This window comes from Balaenoptera borealis (genome assembly GCF_965194805.1).
Source record: "Balaenoptera borealis genome assembly, chromosome: 10".
Classification (NCBI taxonomy): Eukaryota; Metazoa; Chordata; class Mammalia; order Artiodactyla; family Balaenopteridae; genus Balaenoptera; species Balaenoptera borealis.
In genome coordinates, this window is record NC_138874.1 from 102100524 (window position 1) to 102114470 (window position 13947).

The following is a 13947-nucleotide window of genomic DNA, read 5'->3' on the forward strand; positions in this document are numbered from 1 at the left end:
AGCTGGTCTAAGGTTGCCCAACTAGCAAGTGTCAAGGCCAGGATTTGGACCTTGATCATCAGGGCCCAGAGCCCTGCATGGCCCTGACCAAGGTGCTACACCGCCTGCCGCTGTCATGTCCTCCCAGCAAAATCAGCCTCATCAAAGCTCCCCCGTAGACTGTTACTGTGATTTCCTGAAAACCCTTCAGAGATGCTTTGCTCAGGATGAATCCAAACAGTCAATGCTATTGTAATGCCAGGACACACACACACACACACACACACACACACACACACACACACGCCTACTAGTAAAAATACAGAGACTCAAGTGGAATCACTGTAAAACGTGCAGCTTTTCTTTTAACTTTGAGCTTTTCATGCACGTGTCTCAGTGACTGTCCGCCTGAAGCGGATGAGGCAGTCTACAATCCTAGGGACCTTAGATGGGGGTGGGAGAGGGGTGACCAAAGGCGCTGGGCCAGTGGAGGGAGAGCCATGCAGAAGGCAGAGGCTCTGTGTGGGGTGTGGCCCCTCCCTCTCAAAGCTTCAAGAAAGTTAGAACCTTTCTGATCGGAGGACTTGGGAACAGCAAAGGGCCAAAAGGTGGCTTCGGGCCATCCTGAGGCATCCCCCCACACTGGGGACTTTATGGGGTGAAGGCTAGGAACTGGAAGAAACTGGGAGGAGGACTCTGGACTTGGTGGCTGAGCCAGGAGGACAGACTGTGGAACCGGGAATGTGAGTCAAATGCACCTGCGTCTGCCCGGGGAAGATGCTCCAGGTGGTGTCTGGGTCACACACATTCTTCAAGTCCCCAAGCTCCTGGCCACATGTTTTCAAAATCCCAGGCTCTGCCAGCCCAAGACTGAAGGTAATGAGTGCTGTCCTGGGCAGCTTAGCTCTGTCCAAGTATCTCTGCCAGAACCTCAGCGGCTGGAAAAATCTGATTCTGCCACAAAGGTTCTTTGAGTTCCTCACCTTTCCCTCCCCTCCAGCTCCGTGTGCCTTCTGCCCCTCCTCCCCCCCGCTCCTCCCCCACCAGCCAAAGGATGCCGACCAGCTTATCAGATATTTGGGGTTTGCCAGGAGCAGTGTGAACTGGAGTTAGGAAGCCGGAACTTTCAACTTCCTTCACTGTTCTCTCCTAACTGGACGAGAAAACCGAAGACAACTCCAGAAACTTGTGGGTGCGAATCGAGAGCTGCTTCTCAGAGACACTCACCGACAGGGCTGAATTTCTCGAGTCCTCTGTGAGCTAGAAGGCCCTTTATTTACCTCTAAGGATATTCCTCAACGGGACAGTGTAGATAGCTCTGCGTTTGGGGCTTGTTCTATGAAATTCTGGAAACGTTTTCTTCAACATCAACAAGTCCCTGCTGGGTCTGGTAGATTGTTGTTGCCTCTTTACCCAAACAAGAGGCAACTTCTGAAAACACCATCTTCACAAGGTAATACATTAGGCTGGAAATCTGGCCTCTTTTCTCCCCCTCTCCTGTCTACCTTTTTTTTCTTGCTAATTGGCAGAAAATTAATGAACGAGGCACTGATTGAGCAGATGCTCCTCATGGAAAGAGGCAGAATCGGAGTTTTTCTTGCTCTCTTTTAAAAAATTTTTTTGAACACATCAAGAAAGTAGTAACATGTGGCAGGTCAAAAATTAAGAGAAGGTAACAGTACGGATTATAAAGAATACAAAGGAATCGGGTGTGTGTGTGCGCGCGTGTGTGTGTGTGTGTGTGTGTGTGTGTGTTTTCTTTTGTTTTAACTTCCTTGCATCTTTTTTTTTTTAAGTTCATATTCAGCTGTAGCTCATAATTAGCAGCTAGGCCTCTGGGACCTAATTAACCAATTCAATTAACAAAAAAAGCACACAAGTCACCCTGACATTTGTCAGCCATTAGGAGGGATGTCAAACTGGCAGTTTCAGCCGGAACATTAATGGTGATTAGCTCATTTGCGACTCATTTTACTCCACTCTCCTCCTGGAGAGGCGGCCTCTAAGCCATGCTGCCCAGAGCTGTGGACCAGTGGCTTGACCTTCAGAGGTCACTAGAAGGCTCCCTCTTAGCTCTCCCACTGGGTCAAGGGGCCCCATCCCAACCTTACTAAGACATGTCTACACTTCCCCCAACTTTTCGCTGTCTCTTTGGATGAGCCCAATACTCTTGGCTATTTCTTCAGGGGATGAGAATTCAGCAAAGGCTTCTTTATTAGGGATGAAGCTTTTAAAATCTTATTACTGTTATTATTTGGGGCCTATTGTTTCCCATATTTACTTCCTACACTCATCAGGGTGGCTGTAGCCAGCTTGGCAGGCAGTTTTTTTCATTCAGACTCTGCCTTTGTTCTTGGAGTTAACTCCAGTATCTTACATGATGCAGACAGGTATTTATATAGTACCATGACTATCTTTGCCTCTGATATCCTTTAATTTAACTCCATTTTCCCGAAGCCCTGATTTAATAGTAAGCAAGGAAGCCTATGTAAATACAAAGCTCAAGTACACAGATGACAGATACAGGGGAAGGTAGTGAGGTCCTGATATGTCAGAGACTGGGTGGTTTGCCTCCCAGTGTGTTCCTCCTTCTTCCCTTAGTCAGTCTCCAAGGAAGTTTCCAAGGGATTGTTTTGCTAGCCTGAAGAAATAACAATCACCAGGTATTGTTTAGAGATTGTGCTTGGCTGCATGTAAGAGACAGCTCAAGAAACGGGACTTAACCACACAGGTATTTATTGCTCTCACCTGACCAGAGGTCCTGAGGGAGGCACTTACGGACAGTACAGCTGCTCCACAACTTCCTCAATCCCTCCCCTTCACCTTTTTCTGTCCCACTCCCAACTTGTCCTCATGGGTACAATATGGCTCCCACACTTCCAGGCATTGCGACTACATTCCAGGAAGGAAGGAGAGGATAGGGAAAAAGGCAAAAGCTTTTGAAGTCTGTTTTTTTAATCAAGAAAAAAACCATAAAGCTTTCCAGAAAGCCCTATCCAGGAGACATCCACTTTTGATTGACCAGAATTATGTCCTATGGCCACTCCAACCTCAAGGGACACTGAGAAATTGGGATTTTCTTGGCTGAATATGTTGCTGCCCTGAACAAAATTGTGATTCTGTTAGCAAGGAAGAAAGGGAGGATAGACATTGGGAAACTAGTAATGTCTGCCTCACCCATTTATTGAATGCCCACTAGGGGAACGTATTTTCTTTGCAAGAGCCCTACAGGGAGGTGATGATATACTCCTGTTTGACAGAGGAGACAAAGGATGCTCAGAGAGGTTAAGTTGCTTAAGGTCACACTGCTGGTAAATGGCAGTGCAATGACTGAGATTCAGATGTGCTGGATCCAAAGCCTGTGGGGTTTCTTTTTCTACCAGCACCACCATGCACTAGCCGTGGGTCCTCAAAGACTCAATCTGCAGCCACATAGCAGGAATCCCTGATGATTAAGATTTCATCCAGCTAAAAAATTGGGGATGGGAAACTCAGAAGATGCTCTTGCCCTTCCAGCCAGCCTCTGTCGTTTGCCTGGTTCCAAGCCACATGCTAATAACCACACATATGGGTTTTATTTCTCCCAGAGCTCGCCCAAGTAAGCCCGCAAAGCCACTTTGCTTTTCACCCTCTGCCCTTTCTGGCCAGTCCCCAACCCCGGCTCACACACAAAGTTGACCCATGCAAACTGGAGACACCCCAGGCTCTGCAATTAGGCTGGAGGAGAAAACAGACCCTATTTCAAAAGGTGACTCCCTACCATCTTGAAATGAGACTTCATTAATTGCAGGCCCCTATTGATTCATTACCATGGAACAGCCTGGACTGCTCGCCTGTAGCATAACCTTTCTCAACAGAGGGAGCCGGACATTCTTTGCAGGTAATCTACAGGGTCCTACAGCAAATATCTAGAATCGGGACTATTCATGCATGAACAATACAGCAGCTCCTTATTGTTACATGCATTGTTCCCACACAAAGAGCAGCGGGCAGGTTAAATCTATTTTAGCTGAGAAGGCTACACAGAAATCCTTGCTACCGAGCATTTGATACGATCACAGAGTCACCTCAGGGAACAGCAGCTGAAAGGAGAAAGTCATCTTTATTGCTGAACTTGGGAGGTGACAATCTCTGCTCTGCTCCAGCTCCCCAGGACTTAGGTCTCTAAGTGGGAGTGAGGATATTGTTTTGTTTTGTTTCTATGCCACTCAACGAGAGTGAGTTTCTAAAGGTGGGTGATGGTACCGATAGTCAGGAAAAATAAAAAAAGGTTTTCGCCATGTTGCGTTCAGGCAACAGATGTGAACTCTGGATTCATTCAACGTAAAAAACACGTTCCCAGGGGAATCAAGTCTGAGGGCGTGAATTATAAGGAAGGGTGTGGCGGCTCAAGAGTTGGTGGGGCTTAAGTGGTACCATTTGTAACAGCGGGTCTAGTGTAGGAAAACAGGGGCTTGATTCCGTCCTGGATTTGCCTCTCTTTGGCCAAGCAGTGGAAATGCCACTAGGTCGATTCACCCTCCTCCTGCAAGCGTAAGCCCATCAGTGGTCCTTTTGAGATTGCTATGATGTCCACCATGTGAGGGCGGGCTGACAGTGGAGAGGAGGTTCAGCAGGGTTAGATACAGAAGGGACCTAAGATGTTATTTACTCCAGTCCTCATATTACAGCAGCAAAGGCAGGACCAGGGAGGGGGTGTGGCTTTCCAGGTTGGTTAGTGCTGGGATTGGAAACCAATCCACCACTCCTCCTCATCCGTGGTAGTTTTGAGTAAGAAACACAGTGCTGAATTGAGGCAAGGGCCTCGAGCAGTCACAATAGACACCAGCCATCAACAAACACTCATGCCTTACCAGTGCATCACAGAGCTGCCTGTCAGGCCAGCTCTAGACCTCAGGAAGCCATCACGGCACACAGCAGGGATGGAGTCTGTGAAGGAACCTCCAGCTGTAAAACGAAGAGGTTGGAGCCGCCGACAGTCACCCATTCACCAGCTGGTGACCCCGGAAACAGAAGCGGGAAAGTGGGTGATACCATTGGTTGCTTGGAATCATTTATTCCGCAAATATCTAGAAAGGTGTATGGAGATAAGAAAAGAGTAACCAAATGAGAAAAGCAAAGGCTATTTTTTCAGAGCTATAGCAAGGGAGTCAGCCACCGTCACTTGCCTTTGGCAGAGACTCAAAGGCAGGCAGAGGGGTGGGCAAGCTTTAGAGTGGAAAAGAGGAAGCTTCACGTGTGCCTGGTCGGAGGCTGTTGGCCTGGGGAGGCTGGAGGCAGCTAAATAGAAGGGGGGCATGCTATCCTGTGTGATGGGTGAGGGGTGCACATTTGGCTTTCTCTGGTTGGTCCTAAGTTGGAAACAGGGGCAAAAATTAGGGAAGCTGTCAGTTACTAATTGAGTCGGGCCCATTGTTACAGAAGTTATTGTTTAGCTTCCTGGATTATCACTAGAGATAGCAATCTGGCTTCCCATAAGTCTGACTCATTGCAGGCTGGCTTCCCAGGCTGTTTAGCATAGATGAGGGGTGCTGCAGGTTGTGGGTCAAAGTTCCATTTTTATGTCTGGTTCAGCCATTTTCTGTCTGTGTATTCAGTCTCCCAGGTGTCTAAGGCCCCAAGCTGAGGCTGGATTTCCTAAACTTTCAGGTTGCCTCTAGCTTGGTTCAATCCTTTCTCCCCCACCTTTCTTCTCCTTGGGAAAAATAAAAGGAACTATACCGATTCACTTCGATGTGCCTTCTTTCTAACCACAAACCACTCCTTGTGGATTTCAGTTTGAGTGCCTCTGAAACTTCAAGTTGGAACTGGCTGCTTCCTGTAGGAAAAGCCATTTTGCTTCCTCAGCCACCTTACAAGACAAGATACTCTGGGAGCCTCACATCGCCTCCTTCTCCCCCCCCCCGCACCCCCATCCCCCGGCTTCCCACCCCATCCAGCAGAGTCACAGTCAGGTCCACGGAGCATGCCATTTTGCTTTTGGCTATGTGCTGCCCTACTTATGGTCTTGGATCTAATGCTATGTGCTAATATTGCCCACTATGTGGTAATGTGTGTGTGTATTTTTAAAAAATCACTGTGAATTCATATAACATATATTAACTTGTATGAAATGTACCCTGTGGACTCTGAGAGTAAGAACAAAGAGTATGTGATAAAAAGTGCACCAGAAGAGGAGGTGGAGAAAAGGAAACCCTCCTACACTGCTGGTAGGAATGTAAACTTGTGCATCCACTATGGAAAACAGTACGGAGTTCCTTAAAAAATTAAAAGTAGAGTTACCATCTTAAAAAATTAAAAATAGAGTTACCATATGATCCAGAATGCCCACTCCTGAGCATATGTCTGGAGGAAACTCTACTTCGAAAAGATACATGTACCCCAGTGTTCATAACAGCACTATTTACAATAGCCAAGACGTGGAAGCAACCTAAATGTCCGTTGACAGATGAATGGATAAAGAAGATGTGGTGTGTATATATATATATATATATATATATATGTAAATAAAATGGAGTATTACTCAGACATAAAAAAGAATGAAATAATGCCATTTTCAGCAACATGGATGGGCCTAGAGATTATCACACTAAATGAAGTAAGTCAGACAGAGAAAGACAAATATCATATGATATCACTTATATGTGGAATCTAAAAAAAAAAATGCTACAAATGAACTTATTTACAAAACAGAAACAGAGTCACAGACTTCAGAAACAATTTATGGTTACCAAAGGGGAAAGGTCGGGGGGGGAGGGATAAATTAGGAATTGGGGGTTAATAGATACACACGACTATACATAAAATAGATAAATGACAAGCACCTACTGTATAGCACAAGGAACTATATTCAATATCTTGTAATAACCTATAATGGAAAAGAATCTGAAAAAGAATATATATATATATATATATATACACATATATATATGGATAACTGAGTCACTTTGCTGTACACCAGAAACTAACACAACATTGTAAATCAACTATCCTTCAATTAAAAAAAAAATTAATTTTAAAAAAGTGCACAGAGACTTATACAGGGGCAAAAATAGCAATGTCCTTAGAAGATGATATAAAAATTGGTAGAGGTTGTTTAGTTTGTGACAGCAGATTTTTTCAAATAAACTTTTTATTTTAATATAATTGTAGACATACATGCAGTTGTAAAAAAAATAATACAGAGAGATTTCACGTAACCTTTACCTAGTTTTCCCCCACTGTAACATCTTGCAAAATTATAGTACAAAATCACATCTAAGATATTAAGATGGCTACATCTACAGCTCTTATTCAGATTTCTCCAGTTTTACTTGTGCTTGAGTGTGTGTATGTGTGTGTTTAGTCCCATGCATTTTTAATTAAATTTTTGTGTAGTAAAATACACACAATATAAACTTTACCAACTTAACTATTTTTAAGGGCAAAGTTCAGTAGTGTTAAATATGCTGATATTGTCGTGCAACCAATCTCCAGAACTCTTCATCTTGCAAAACTGGAACTCTGCCCAATGTTCTATACAAGTTTATCACATGTGGGCTCCTATAGCCACCACCATGGTCAAGATACAGAACGTTTCCATCACCACAAGGATCTCTCCTGTTGCCCTTTTATAACCACACCCATTCACCTCTCTCTTGCCCTCAACCCCTCATCTTAAATCCCTAGCAACCATATATTCTCTATTTCTATAATTTTGTCATTTCAAGAATGTTATGTAAATGGAACTGTATAGTTCCACTTACAGTTGACTTTCTTAACTCAGCGTAATTCTCTGGAGATTCAATCCACGCTGTTGCATGTATCAATAGTTAGTCCCTCTTTCTTGCTGAGTAGTATTCCATGGTATGGATGTACCACACTTTAAACAAACCGTTCACCCACTCAAGGGCATCTGGGCTGTTTCCAGGTTTGGGGTATTATAAATAAAGCTGCTAGGAACATTCATGCACAGGTTTTTGTGTGAACATAAGTTTTCATTCTTCTGGGATAAATGCCCAAGAGTGCAACTGCTGGGTCGTATGGTGATTGCATGTTTAGTTGTATAAGAAACTGCCAGTTTTTTCCAGAGTGGAGGTGCCCTTTTACATTCCCAGCAGCAATGAATGAATGATCTAGTTTCTCTACGTCCTCTCCAGCTTGGGTATTGTCCTTGTTTTTTTTTAATTTAGCCATTCTGGTAGGTTTATAGTGATGTCTCATTGTGGTTTTAATTTGTACTTCCCTAATGGTTGATGGTGTTAAACATTTGTTCATATGTTTATTTGCTGTCTGGATAACCTCTTTGATGAAAGGTCTGTTCATGTTTTTTGCCCATTTTCTAATTGGATTATATGGTTTTTTGCTGTTGGGATTTGAGAGTTTTTAGAACATATTCTAGAAACCAGTCTTTTGTCAGATACATGTTTTGGACATATTTTTCCTAAACGGTTTTAAAAGGCTTTAAGCTTGCTCGTAACCTCCATTTGTATCAGTTTGACACACATAATAAATGTTCTTTGAATGAACAAATTAAATTGTTTGTTCAAGGTTATAGAATGACTTATTGCCTAGGACAGTTTTCCTCAACTATGTTCCTAGAAACAACAGATGGTAATAAGTATTTGAGATGAACAGGAATCTGTGATCAAATGAGGTTTGATCTTGAAGATCCACAGTGCACATTAACAGAGTAAGGCTCTGAGCAAAGCATATTAAAGGCTCTGAGAAGTTCTGCAAGAAAAAGCCCATTTAACTTTTTCTAACTCAGCGCTTTCCAAACTTTTTTGACCACTATACCTTTTATTTCACAGAGCAAAAGATTCAACATCTCTCTGAGCCAGTGTTCCTCAGAGCAGAGTTCAGGAAGGTGGCTCAGGAGCTTGAATTAGTGCGGCAAAGAAAAAAGGGAGAGGATTCTGGATGAACAAAGGGACAGAGGCAGGAAATCACGGGATGCATGTTAGTGGCAGCTACAGGCACTTTGGTGTTGTCAGAGTATAAAGTACAAAGTGGAGAGAGTAGACCAAAGAGGCATGAGAGCAAATAAGGGCCCAGTCCTGTAGAGGGCCTTGTCTGCCAGGCTGGGGAGCTTGTATTTAACTGAGTGGACACACACGGGAGCTCTGACTCTCTGAATGGTAGGATGATGTGGTCAGATTTGAGGTCTAGGCAGATTGTTCTGGTGGTTGGGTTGGAAGGTGACAAACAGGATGACCCATTAGGGGTATGCCTTGGTGTTCCCGTAGGAGAAGACGGCGTCTGATGATCAAGCCGTGCATTAGTGGGGGTGGGGGGGTGGAGGCCAGCCGGTACATTCCCAGCCTCAACCAAAGCCTTGAGAAAATACTCCCAAACTGGTCTGAAAGCCTTTCCGCAGAGAGCATGGTGGCATTGAGAGCAAGGGAGACCCAATGAGAAGCAGCAGCTGGGCAAATGGCATCATGACACAGGTAGAGGGGACAGAGCAGCTGGGACAGTTTCATTCCTCTTTGCCTCTCATTACTTTGCAGTTTTGAATTGGGGACTCAATAAATGTTCTTTGAGTGAGCGAACAAGCTGACTTGTTTGTTCAAGGCTATTTACCACCTTGAACAAGTTTACCACTTTTCAAAGAGAGACTCACAGAAAGAGCAGCCAAAATGAGATGCCCTTGGTTACTCAGGTAACCAAGGTCTCATTAAGTCCCAGCCTAAGATGATCTGTTCATTTGTTAAACACTGAGCATGAGTTAGGGAGTCTGGGACTTTGGGGGCGTGTTGCTAGGAGCAGAGTGGAAGCTCCAAGTTGGACCCTAGGCTCTCCACCCCTCCCACCCAAAGCCCGTATCGTCCCAAAGCATTTGTCCTTAATGGTCAATCCTGAGTGTATTTCAGGGGAAATTTAATCCATGTGGTTTTGATTCATTTACACTTAACTCATCGGAACAGTTTTTTTTTTCCCCCTGGGAGAGTTTGTTGCCATTTGGGAAGCATTTTCAGATGTGATAAAAGCCTTTAAAATGATCCCAGTGAAAAGGCTGGGAGTTGGTCATGAATCTGACATGTGAGGAGGCTGAGGGCTTAGTATGGGCTTTCTTTGCTCTGGTTCAGAGATGGACAATGTTGGTCACATTTTTCTTCCTTGATCTTGGAAATACACTAGATTAGAGAAGGATGGAAAACTTGGGAGAAAAGACCCAAGCTGGAAGCAGTATAGAGCATGGACGGTGAAACCCTGGACCCCAACCTTCAGACTGACAGGCAGGGAGATGGGACCTTCTAATCCAGCTACCTCTCCATGTCCCGTTCTTATAGCCTCAGTCACCTTGGTTGTGACAAATGGCTCCAAACCCTGGACCAGTAGATGGTTACAGTGGATGGGCCTTTGGAGAACAATAATACTGATCCTCTCGATCTACATCTGAGAAACCAAAGACCAGAGAAGCAAGTGACTTGCTAAGGTCACACGTCAGGCTTGCAACAGGGTAGAGTCTAAAACCGGTTTCCTAAATCCCACTCTGCATCCCCCCATTACTGCAGACATGGTCCTGCCCTGAAATGTAACCCTCTGGTTAACACTCCCCTTTCTGTGTTCTCCTTAACATTTGTTGAGATTTACTATGTATCAGCTCACTTGACAAGCACTTTGTGTACAATATTTTGATGTGTGACCTTGGGCAAGTGACTCAACCTCTCTTAGCTCAAAAGATAATAAACATGGTGGTCAGGAGTGGAAACTCTGAGTCACGCTGCCCATGTTCAAATCCCAGGTCTGCCACTTACTAGTTCACTGATCTTGAACAAGTTATTGTTCTCGAACAAGTTCTGCCCCTGAGTTCCTATCTCATAGGACTGTTATAAGGCCAGATATTCTTATTATTTCAGATAATCCTCCATAATGACCCAATGATGCAGCTACTCTTATTATCACCATATTGCAGGTGAGGGGAGTGAGGCCCAAGACAGTTATGACAGTCACCCAAGATAACTGGCAGAGCTAGAATTCAAACTCAGGTTTTTCTGACTCCAGAGAAGCAGGTCTCGGGGATTTATTAGATAATGCTGTACTGTGTATTTGTTCAGTTTTGTTTGTTTTCTCCTTGATATAATGTAGGCATAGCACAACATCTTTTACGTCTTTAATATCTACAACACAAAACAATCATGATTGATGTTAAGTATCAAAAACATTTCAAGTGAAATTTCCCTTGTATTCTCGGTACCCAACTCACTGGCATATTTTGGGAATGTTTCTACATCAGACAGGATGCTTTCAGGTCTAAGAGACAGTAACTCAACCCAAACTTGCAAAAGCACCAAAAGAAATATATTAACTTACATAACTGGAAAAGACCACGGTTGAATCCAGCCACTCAGATGTCACCAGGAATCTTTGTCTCACCATCTCTTCTCTCTGTTTTCCTGCAGTCTGGCTTCTTCTCAGGTAGCTCTCCCCAGGTGGTAGTGACATAGCCACCAACAGTACCAGGCTGATGGGCTACCAGCTTAACAAACCCCTGAGAAAGAGAGTGTGCTCTCCCCAAATTCCAGCAAAACCTGAGGATTGACTCTCTTTTGGTCTGGCTGAGGATACACGCCCACCTCGGAAACACTCACTCCTCCAGGGCATAAAGCCCAGGGATTGGTCAGCTTTGGTCACATGCACATCCCCAGAGCCCCTGAATGGAGTCAGTGCCATTCAAACCAGAAGACTGGGTGTGGGGAAGGGGTGGCCCCCACGGGAAAATCCAGGATGCTATTATGAGAAAGGGAATGGATGCTGGGCCGGCAGAAACATCAGCTGTTCTCTACACCTTGACAAATGAGTGTTGAGAAAAAAAAAAAAAAAAAAAGCTGTTGTGTCACACCTGACACCTCAGTGGACCCAAACCCTCGATCCTCAAACAATCTGGGAACAACGCTTGACATTTCCTTTATCTGAGAAAGGCTTTAATGATGCTCTTCCAGGATGTCCTGAAAACCAAGGTAGCAAGGAAAGCCAGCAGAAGCATCTGTGTGTGGGCCGAGCTGCCATCTGTCCTCTGGCCTGCGTTCACCGTCCCGAGCTCCGTGGGTCACTTGATGTCACCGCTGTCCCAGTGAGGTGGAGGGCGATCTTTGGAGACATGGCTGTTTCCTTTCTCCATTGGGAACCTAAAAATAGCCTTTCCCTCGGGGATCTGAACAGGGTTGACTTCACCCCTGGTTGTCTTGGGACAATGAGATGTTCTTTCTGAAGGTCAGATGAGGAGGCCACACTGCCAGAATGGTCTGTGCTCTCAGGGACACCCCGTCCACAGATAGCAATCCGCCCATCCCAGGCGGTTCACCCAGGGGCAGCTGAGGGTGGCCTGGAAGGAAGCTACCAGCATCACGCAAGTTGGTGGAGTGGCCATATAATCATCTTCTAGCAGCCCATATTTGTCCACATGCGGAGCCAATGGATGGCCCATTTGGACTGAATCTGCCCCTTGGTCCAATTCAACAAGCACTTAAGTGCCTTTTGTCAGAGTGGGGACAGGCTAAGCAGTAACATTCTAGTAATTCCATCAAACCTCTCAGTCAGCCTTCAGGATCTGGGTGTAAGCCCAGCTCTGGCACATACTTGCTGCGTGACTTTGGCCTCCATTTCCTAATCTGTAAAATAGGGATGCTGAAACAGGGGCCTATGTCCTGGGGCTGCCATGAGGATGACACGAGGTGACATATATCAGGGCCAGAAGCTGCCGCTGTGGGTCACTCCACAAAAGGAGTGGCCTTCCCTCCTCCCCACCTCGGCCAGCTTTGTTGACCTGACTGGCAGAAGGTTGGACAGATCTTTTTCTGCTGCGTAGAGATGGGCACGAACCATATCTTGAAAGCTGGGCACGGGCACGCTGCCTGGCCATCTGTATCAGCTTTCTCCACAACCCCTTCAGGTGGTACTAAGAGGAGGCAGTTACTGAATGAAAATGGGCCATTAATTAGCCAAACACATACCTTAATGGGCACCCTGGGGCTTTATATATGACTCCAAAATGCAGATTTAAGGCTTTGATATCATGACTTCTAGATCTAATAATAATAGACCCCAGGTACCAAGCTAACTACTTACTCTCTTTCCACACCTCATTTAATCCTCACAACAGTCACATGATGATGTCAGCATTATTACTTCTTTTGACAGATGAGGAAACTGAAACTCTGAGAGGTTATGTCAAAGCTGCCACCGTCAGCTGCGTGTGTGAAGAGCACATGTGAATAGGTCCCCCTGCAGGTGAGGGCTGCACCACAGAAATAAAAGCAGCAGGCAGCTCTCATTTGGCATTTACAATATGCCACACATAGCCACGTGTGCTAATTCTTTAACCCTCACCATCGTCTTATGCAAAATCTCAGGGACCATACAGAGGCCCTTGCTAACTTGTCCAAGGTCAACTGCTAATAAAGAGCAAAGCCTTCCAGAGTCCCCGCCAGAACACTTTGCACTTTGCCTGCAAAGCAGTTTTTATAATTGTGATTAATTAACTCTCCCCAGCCTCCCACCCCTGCAGCTAGATGCAAGTTCTTTGATGGCAGAACGGTCATTCTCGTATCGCCAGGACACAACAGAACACTTGGCTCGTAGGAGGCACTGAATATGCACTTATTGAAAAGTGAATTACTGAATGAATGAATGAGTGAATGAATGGAGGATATAAGACAGATACCAGGAAGGATTTTAATAGCAAAAACTGTCCAGTCTTGCACCCCAAATGATTGGTGCAGGCATCCAGGCTGGTGGGGCTGGAGTGGGGACCTGAATGCTGGCCCTGATGCCAGGCCGTGCAGAATAAAATCCCCCAGAGCTCACGAACTGACGTTTGGGGGGGATGTACTTCCTCAAGTGCCGCCAAGCTCCTTGACCGCCATGCTACCTCTGGCCAAATAAACATGCCGTTCTTCAGACAGACAATCCAGCCAACATCCAAAGTGGCCACTGGCCAACAGGCACTTGGGTTCAATGCTGATTTTGTTGCAACAGCTGAAT

The 13947-nt window shown here is 45.2% G+C and overlaps 1 long non-coding RNA gene across 1 annotated transcript in view; it reads left to right on the plus strand.

Annotated features, from left to right (window-relative positions):
- The first annotated feature begins 645 nt into the window (after positions 1-645).
- The window catches only part of LOC309635999, a 39539-nt gene continuing 26237 nt past the window's right edge, over positions 646-13947 (plus strand). Inside the window, exon 1 of the long non-coding RNA XR_014249156.1 lies at positions 646-1432. This is a non-coding gene — a long non-coding RNA (uncharacterized lncRNA). The remainder of the gene's footprint in view (positions 1433-13947) is intronic.